The sequence below is a fragment of the Fragaria vesca genome, linkage group LG5 (genome assembly GCF_000184155.1).
Source record: "Fragaria vesca subsp. vesca linkage group LG5, FraVesHawaii_1.0, whole genome shotgun sequence".
Classification (NCBI taxonomy): Eukaryota; Viridiplantae; Streptophyta; class Magnoliopsida; order Rosales; family Rosaceae; genus Fragaria; species Fragaria vesca.
In genome coordinates, this window is record NC_020495.1 from 19,184,323 (window position 1) to 19,194,170 (window position 9,848).

Below are 9,848 nucleotides of genomic sequence, written 5' to 3' on the forward strand. Positions count from 1 at the left end.
ATTAAAAATTAAAAATTATATAGGCGAAGTGAGAAGAGATTGAATGTAGGGTGAACAAAACAAATCTAAAATTGAAAAAAATATATGTAGGGTGAAAAAAGAATTTAGGGTGAACAAAGCAAAAATGAGAAAAAGGGTATTTTAAATGGGTGAACAAAGTAGATTTATAATTAAAAATATATAAGTGGGGTGTGAAGAGAACGTGGGGTGAACAAAATGGTTTGTTGGGTGACAATAGATGCACCATTTTTTTTCTTTCTCCAATGTAAAGAACAAACCTAAAATTCTAAAGTATGAACAAGAAACAAGTATCTCATGGAATTTTATTCTAAAAAAGAAGATAACTGCAATGAACCTTATTAAGGAATATTAAAGGGAAACAAAATAATTTTTTTCGATGAACTAAAGGAAACAAATTTCATATTGTGATTAGGATACACAAATTAAGGCTTAACAAATCTCAAAATTAGAAGGAAATCATTCCTGGGTAGTTTAGCTAGCTAGGGGGGTTCATTATGAAAATTGAAGGAAGATGGCTACAAATTTTAATGCGGTTTTTCAATAATCTTAATTAAGACTAATTAAGATTATTAAAAACCGCATTAAAATTTGGAATCTTAACAAGTGTTGGGTTAAAGAGAGAAATGACCAAACATCAAATTTGGAGGTCCAACCGTCTAACCGTCCAACTACCCTTAGGTCTCGTTTGGTTCGTGGAAAAAAAAATAATTCTGTTGTCTTTCCCACGGGAAGGGAACAAGAATGGACGATTTTCTGTTCTGATGTTTGGTAGCACAAGAAAATCATCTGGAAAGTTGTTGATTAAAATAATAAAATAATATATTATGAGTAATAAATGCAAGAAAAAGAATATGAGAAAGTGGTTCGTATGGATTTTGGAAGGAACCACTTTCCCTTGCATTTCCCAACCTTCAGGAAAGTATTTTCTTTTCTTTAGCATTCCCAAACGCAGGAAAGAAACAACTTTATTTTTCTGATTGTTACTTTCCGCGAACCAAACGAGGCTAAAGGAAATCATTTCTGGGTAGTTTAGCTAGGGGGGTTCGTTATGAAAAGTGAAGGAAGATAGCTATAATTTAATTATGTTATTAAGACAAATTAAGATTATTAAAAAACCGCATTAAAATTTAGGTTCTTAACAAATGTTGGGTTAAAGAGAAAAATGACCAAACATCAAATTTGGAGGTTCAACTGTCCAACTGCCCTTACTTTCGCTTGGATCACATCTCTTTATAATCACACTGGCACTTGTTCTGACTTGTGCAAGTCTGATTCAAGTAAACCCATCCCAAAACAAATCATGTATCTCACTGAAAATGAAGGCATCGACGGCACCACTTTTGTCGTCACCGGTGGCCTAGGCTTCATCGGCTCCGCACTCTGCTAGGAGCTCGTCCGACGTGGAGCCCGTCAAGTCCGAGCCTTCGACTGTCAAACCTCCTCCCCTTGGTCCCACCTTCTCCTCGACCAAGGTGTCAACTGCATCCAAGGTACCACTTAATCACTTACCCTTTACTTTAAAGCAAAGACTAAAATATCGATGATTACGGAAATATCGTTGGTTCGAAAAAATGAAATCTTGATAGATATATCGAGAAAATATCCAATATTGATAGAAATTTTACCAAAATATATATAAAAATTGTATATTCGATCAAAAATAGACTAAATATATAATATCAAAAAGATATGAAAATTAAAATCGATTCTTGTAAAAAACAGAAATTTCGAGAAAATGTTAAGGATATAAGGATATAATGGATATTTTAGTCTTTACTTTAAAATCGAGTTTTCTCAAGAACCCAAATGCCGAAATTGTCAAATACTAAGGAAATAGGAAATGTGATGAACATGGGATGTTGTTAACAAAAAGGATGTGGAGAAGGCGCTACGAGGGGCGGGTTGGAATGTCGGGGAAGGAAATGCTGCAGTTTGGGCGTGTTGACGAGGTTAATATCAATGGAACTTGTCATATATTGGACACTTGTCTCGATTTCGGGGTCGAAAGGCTTGTCTATGTGAGCACATACAATGTTGTGTTTGGGGGAAAGGAGATTGTGAGTGGGAATGAAGCCCTGAGCTATTTTCCTATTGATAGTCATGAGGATCCGTACGGCAGAAGTAAATCCATTGTTGAGCAGTTGGTTCTTAAGTACAATGCTCGTCCCTTCAGGCAAGTAATCTTCATTTAGTGAATTGGTGCTAATTGGTTTAGTTGTGGTACTGATTATTGAGCTTTGTAGGAAGAACGATAATGGGAAGTGTCTTTATACCTGTGCGATTCGTCCTGCTGCTATCTATGGACCTGGTGAAGAAAGGCACCTTCCAAGGATAGTGTCACTTGCGAAGTTAGGCTTAATTCTGTTCAAAATTGGTGAAGCAAATGTGAAAACAAACTAGATTTATGTGGATAACTTGGTACTTGCACTAGTGTTGGCGAGCATGCAACTGTTGCATGACATTCCTGGGAGAGAGAAAGAAAAACAACCCATAGCTGCTGGCCAACCTTATTTTGTATCAGACAGTAACAACGCAGTACTTGCATCTTTTACTTTAAGATCTTTACTGTCGTATTGTTAACTGGAATTAGGTAAGATTGCTATTTGCTAAGTTCTAAACTCTAGAGTTTCAGAAATAATATTGATCTACAACCTCCTGCTGATGCTGATAGATGAGTGAAAATATCTGAAATGTAATCTATCCTATCTTACAGGGTCTCCGGTCAACACCTTTGAGTTCATCTGACCACTGCTCAGAAGCTTGGATTATGATCTACCAAAGTCTTCATTATCTGTACCTCAAGCTCTTTATTTAGGAAGGATTTTTTGGGGAGTTTATACAGTATTATATCCATGGTTGGACCGATGGTGGATTCCTCAGCCGCTTATCCTTCCTGCTGAAGTATACAAGGTTTGCTTGTACCCCTTTCCTTCTCTTTAATATTTTCTTTTTGGCTCAATATACTTGGTTTTGTGGATGTGGCTGTTAAATCTTCTTCCACCAATTTTTTCTCCTCTTAATTTGAACAGAAATGTATGCGCAGTGAAGTAGATCATATTTACTTGTTTGATTCCTTGTTCCTTGTTATTGTGGTCAAATCCCATTATCATTGGTGGGGCAAAGATCTCCTGTTTCATTCACACTTCTCTTGGCTTGTGGTTCAGAGCTTCAAGAGTAGTTTTGACTTTGTGAATTTAATCTTCTGTGGAAACAACCATCAATCTGCTATGTAAATTACACACGCGCACGCATACTTTCTGTGGAACTCTATCCTACTAAACACAATAGTACTTTAGCTATATTTATGCAATTCTATTCTGAACATTTATATGCTACTCTGTGGTATAATTTACAGGTTGGTGTTACCCACTACTTCTCTTACCTTAAAGCCAAGGAAGAGCTTGGCTATGTTCCAATGGTGACTCCTCGGGAGCGCATGGCTACTACAATCTCATACTGGCAGGAGAGGAAAAGGAAAACTCTGGACGGGCCTACAATATATGCATGGCTATATTGTGTGATTGCCATGGTTATGCTATTTTGTGCCTCATATTTGCCAGACATTGGACCTGTACCGCTCTTTAGAGCTATTAGCCTCTTCTTTTTTCGGTCAATGCGGATAGTGAGGATAGTATTCCTTCTAGCTACTGCATTCCATGTTGGAGAGGCTAAATACGCTTGGAGCCTGGCAAAAAAGGTAGATCCTGCTAACGCAAGAGGATGGTTCTGGCAGACCGTTGTTCTCGGGGTGTTTTCACTACGTTTTTTTGTTGAAGAGATCAAAGATGTAAGGCATGAGTTCTTTATTGTGCATGTTTGTTTGTTAAAACTAAATGAGACAGTGTTAAATAAGGAGTCTAGTTTAGGTAGTTCTGTGTTTGGTGTCATTGAGTATTAAAATAAATGAGCTTACGTAACACTTTGTTTTCATTTTCGCCTCCTTAGGTGGTGTTATTGTGGGTACTCAAATATGTCATCCTTAGATAACACCATTATTCTAAACTATAAACCAAACAAACTACCATCTAATCCTATGCAATACCAAACACGGGTTAATATTAGTGTAACTTAAGACACCCCACATAAGTTCATGACAGTCTTAGAAAATAAGGACGTGTAATATAGTCCCGAGTACCAAACGTGCACTTAGTGTACTTACAACTGTAAGGTAGTTTATGTGTGGTATGATATAAGATCTTGTTATCTTGTTAAAGATTCCTTACGACTCCACATATGGAAAATACGTACATGCGGTTTGAACAAAAATTGATTCTCCACAGTTTCGGGAGATCGAAATAAAATTCAAATTGATCACCCAAAAGGGTTAGAGGAATGGCTGCTTGCTGGACAGGATACTAAAGACCATTTGCAATTCATTTCAGGGTCCTTGAAGAATGTATTTGCTGTCGTTGGAATCTTCATAGTTATTCAAGTCCGATTCAATGACAATTCGTTGATGGTTTCGTAATTTCAAAATTAAAGAACCAAGATCTCGAGCTTTCAATCTCAAACTTCCACTCTAATTGCGAAATTAACCCTTGTACACCTACTCTCAACCAAAATCTATACTCACCCTTGACATCTCTGCCCCATACTACCCAAAGAGATATAAATTGTGACCCGAGCACTGCATTAAGCATATGATTGATCAACAATATGACTCGAGTCACCCAAGTCTAAAACAATTGGAAAAAGGTGGTGCACCAAATTGTGTACTTATCACTGCATTAAACATATGACTTGATCACCAAATTGTAACTTGTGGTACTCCAAACCCTCTGTATCCATCTAGCTGCAGCTAGCTTGCACAGTCTGTCAAACTATCAATGCACTTACACTTACTCAACTTTGTTTTTGCCATTGGGGTCCGGGCTTGAAGGAGTGTTGGGGCAGAGCACTTTCAATACATCTTGCTTTGAGACATGCTAAGATGCTTTGTTTCGAGATCTAAAAGAACGATCTCTTTACTTCTTTGGCAACAATGTCCAAATCGAGCATGATCCATTCTCTCCAAGCCTGAGCCCAGACACAGGCCCAAAGACCTGGGTCCAAATCCAAGCCCGAGTCAAGATCTGGGTAGCAGAGACGAGCAACAACTGCAGCCGTCCGACTCCCGTTGACTGTTGAATAGCTTCAGCTCCACTCTTCAGAATCCAATCCAGAAAACCATTCGAATTCCGGGCATCAAAATCCCTACCTGAGTCTAGTCGCAAAATCGAGCGTAGCTTTCCAACTTCTAGATTTAGAGATGTCCAAAACTAACTTCCAGCCGGCGGCGCCTGTCGTCGACGCTACAAGAGCCGTCAAACCGAACCATAACTCTCTGACCACTTCATTCGATGTCTCAGACACCCGTTTCTTGAAAACACTCTCAACTTCAACAAATCGCTGTGGAATGAGCACTAGGTCAGGTGTGGGAACACTAGGCTCGCCGCTGCCATTAGAAAACGTGGGTTTCGGAACCCTAGGCCCGTTAAACGCGAAGCATTCTAAGAGCATCTCCAATAGCTTCTCCAAAATTTCTTTAAAATGAGAAAGCAAAAGCTAAAATCTCAAAAAAAAATTATGCTCAAAATTCAACAGCTTCTCCATTTTGGAGATTTTCGCATTTAATACAACAATAAAATATATTATATCATCATTAATTATAGCAAAAAAACATTATATATTTTATTGTAACAATAAAATACCTAATAAACTATTCTATTGTTGTCTTTTTCTCATTGGAGCACATGGAGAATTTAATTTTGGGGAATGAAGACTTTGCTGCAAATTTGGGGAATGAAGACTTCTCTTTCTTCTCCATCCCCATTTTAGGGAATGAGATGGAGAAGCTGTTGGACCTAAAAAAAAAACTTAATATTCTCCAAAATCGAGGAAATTGAGAAAATGGAAAAGCTATTGGAGATGCTCTAAGTAACGTACATAAGGAACATGAAAAGATATTAGAATCTCTAGGCAGTGTAACCAAAATAATTCACAGTGACGACGGCTTGGTTCGAACCTTGAACCTGTAGATCATGTTTCGTTTTCACAGCCCAAATAATAATAAAGAAGCCTAAAACCCCAAACCCCTTTTCACCTGCTTGTGCTTCTAAATTATGAAATTATTGGTCAGGATGTGGGTAAGGCCAAGGAAATGAGACTACGATAAGGCAATAATATTGCAATGCATAATTGGTGACTCCCTAAATCCTAAACCCTGGAATAGCAGATCTTTTAAAATAAAATTTTAGAGAGTTACCATCTTGTAACGTTTACAATACAACAATGTTGAACCGTTTCAGCTAATGGAGTCATAAAGTGTGGACGTAGAAGATGTCAGCATACGTACCCTGTGTTTTTTTGCTTGTGCTTGCTGCTTATTCAGTTGATTTTGTTGGATATATGTCTTGTAACTATCACCATAAGAGAAACAAGACTAAATAACTCAATAGTTTTGTTAAGAATGTACTACCAGCCTTGGTGAATTGCAGACCCATTTTCAGGAAAGTGGAAGGGTAATTTGAAGAGTCGTGAATAAAGGGATGCTTGTATTTTGGTCATAGAGCTATTTTGTATTCTTTTAGAGCATCTTTAATAATGCTAGCCATTTTTAAATTAAATTTTAATCAAATTAGCTAAAATGTCATTTTGGCTAGCTATTTTAGAAATGTGGCTGCATCAATGCTCTTTATTTTAGCTAGCATTACATCAACATTATTCTTTAAATAGAAATTAAATAATTTAAATATATTTATATATCACATAAAATATCTTACAAGAAATGTATTAAATTATAGCTAGCCTCATTTGAGTCATCTCGCTAGCTAAAAGTTAAAATAGCTCAAGTTTGGCTAATCTGCTGGTGCTCCTAAAATATCTAAAAAAACTGAACACGCTGTCTAAAATAAGTAAAAGCTAAAATAGAGAGTGTTAAAATTGCTCTTATGTTTTAGTTTTAGTCTGTGTTTGTTATTAATTTAATTTTTTGTTCTTTTGTCTATGGCATCCATCGTTTCCAGGATTGTGAAACATCTTCGGCACGCCAATCGTTCTTTGGTGAGGTGTGGGCTGTCAGTGTTTTCGCCTCCGCTCATTGAGGGTCTTCAGCATCAGCAGCAGCATCTCCCGCTCCTTCAACAGGTTTGTTTCTCCTTCAATCATGCCCTTGTAGTGTTACTTTTGCCTGGTTCATTCTCCATTTGGTTCTTGTTGGAGTTATTCATATCTGTTTTTTTATCTTCCATTTTCTTTTTGTTTTTCGTTTCTTTCTTGGAAACACAGTCATTGACGATATATCAAATATGTCTATTTTCAACAACTACCCCTGCTTCTGCAAATCAAGAAGAATCAAAATCAAAAACAAAAACTTCAGAAAATGCTAATTATGATAAGGGAGCAAGTCCGGGGAATCACATGAAAGCAGCGATGCTGGAAAATCTGTTCGTGGAGGGGTATTTGAAACAATTTCATTTGACATTTCTTTCATGTAGACAATATAAAATGTAATTGAATTTCATCGACTGATGATGCCTTCTGTAGCCTGTTTCGTGGTTGAGCTTTTTGTTGCTCGTAGCAACTGGGGCAGGAGTCATCCTCTACTATGACAAGGAAAAGAGACAGCATCTTCAAGGTAAACTACTACGGTGAGTTGGATATATGTGACTTTGGAATGTGAGACTTCATAACTTAAGTCAGCGGCTTTGTTAGGAATTCGTCAATGTCCTCAGGTTCTAATTGATGAATAAAGAGTCATGTTTTTCTAATCATTAGAGTTTAACTTCTTACATTGAAAGGAACTCGCTGGAAATTCTTTCCCTAAAGTAGCTTCATATTAGTTTAACAATCTACTGCCAATATTGACTATGTAGTTAGAGCAATAGCTTCCTGCTCTATTAATGAACTCTTCTCACTCTCTGTTGCGGTTTCTATCAGCGTGGACTCAGAAGATGCTCCTTGAGTTTAGACAAATTTAGCCCCTCGATAAGCTGTTCCAGACTACTCAAGTGACTTGTAGCCTTTTGTTCTCTCGTAAACCAGGTCACTTGTAGCCCCAAGTGCTTAATATTGATAAGTCCTGTGATATGACTACACTAGTCAGAGATTACATGACAAAGCACAAGTGTCACCTGTTATGACCTAGTCTATACTTTTTGTCTTTTCTATTCAGTATAATCAATTTTTGTTGTTGTTCTTGTATCTCATGAAGCAGTACAATTGTGCATACAATTCATTTTTGTTGTCTCTTCTATGGTACATTAACAATCGTGCTTCTATTTTTCCCTCATAGGCTTGATGATAATCTGCCCGTGTTGTAGTTACATCACCTATGTTATGTTCTTATGGTATCCTGTTGCAAATTAATTTTGGTATAGATTAACATGCATTAATTTTGCAGCAGGCATATTTAACGCATCCAAGGAGGTGAAGCAAGGACCATCTGCGGGAACAGCTGCCATTGGAGGTCCATTCAAACTTACCAACTGAAAAAGACTTTTTGGGGAAATGGAAATTGATACACTTTGGTTTCACTCAGTGCCCTGATATCTGCCCAGATGAGTTACAGAAACTATCTGCTGCAATTGATAAAATAAGTGAGTTGTATGTTTGAACTTCTGTTTGAGTTGTTTAATGTCTTCTCTCCAACAGATAAATTATGATTGCATCTGATATGCTAGAATGATCTTTCATATTCTTAATGCATTCTCTAGCATTCAATGCCTGAAAAGCTGATTATCTGTTGTTGCAGAGGCCAATGCAGGGATTGAGATAGTCCCCGTATTCATCTCTGGGGATTGGGATTGAGATACTATATGAAGACAACTGAAGAAGATTCAGATTATCTTGTTGATCATTCCAAAGTCATGTACGTATCAACCTTCTGTAGATTATCTTCTATACTGTAATGATTCTTCCTTTCTTACCCATAAAAACAACCGAGTCACATTTTCATGTTCTAGCATTTTGTGTATAGCTAATTCTTAATTAATCATGCTATTTGACTTGAACAGAGCACACTGAACAGACAACAAAGTATCGACTTTGTTGAATTGTTTATAGATCTCACCAAATTGGTATTGCTTGTCAAAATCAATATGCTCGACATATTTGTTTGTTGTCAACTTGTCATATACCTTTCTTTCATCGTTGGTGAAAGTTTGATTCGTTCTGTAATGTAAGAATATATCTTTATGCTCTATGCATTATACCATAATTGTTGGTTCTTGTGCAGGTACTTGATGAGCCCTAGTATGGACTTTGTTAAATTTTTTGAGAAGAACAATGATGTTGATTCTCTTGCTGATGGCATAACCAAAGAGATACAGCAGCCCAAGAAATAGAGGCAGAGGCATACTTTCTGTTCCTTCTCAACTAATGACATTTGCACACTTTATAATTTATCTTTTGAGTAAAGTGGTCATTTCTTTTTTCCTTTTTCTTGATATTTCTGATTCTGGTTATATTTTAGAACAGTAGAAGGATTAGTAGCCGGGACAGTGACTATGAAATGAAAGGATCAACATGAAGATTTTATGTTGAGACTTATGAGTTGTTCCAAGAACAGGATTTTGGCTTCGGCAAGGTTAGCCGGTTAAAGCTTATTGGCATTGATATCTTTCATTGTCTGGACATCTAAGTCAGTGAAACTTCATTAGTTTTTGTATTTCTGCTATGCATAAACACTTCAAAAAAAAAAATACATGCATAAATTTTTTAGTTTTTGGTTATTTTTACTTTTGCGTGGCTGTAGATTCATTCATTGTCTCTTTAGATTCGTTCATTTCCAAATCTTGCAAGAGTTGCCTAGTAGGCTAGGAGATGGCTACATTTCTGTTTCCTTTTTT

The 9,848-nt window shown here is 36.9% G+C and overlaps 2 pseudogenes across 1 annotated transcript; both read left to right on the forward strand.

Moving 5' to 3' along the window:
* Positions 1–1,321: 1,321 nt before the first annotated feature.
* LOC101302082 lies at positions 1,322–3,919 on the forward strand (annotated as a pseudogene).
* A 3,086-nt stretch (positions 3,920–7,005) lies between these two features.
* Positions 7,006–9,720, forward strand: LOC101302367 (annotated as a pseudogene). Its single transcript, XR_184819.1, has 6 exons — positions 7,006–7,192; positions 7,399–7,457; positions 7,546–7,636; positions 8,405–8,597; positions 8,753–8,869; positions 9,236–9,720. The product of XR_184819.1 is annotated as a protein SCO1 homolog 1, mitochondrial-like (transcript).
* The last annotated feature ends 128 nt before the right edge of the window (positions 9,721–9,848 follow it).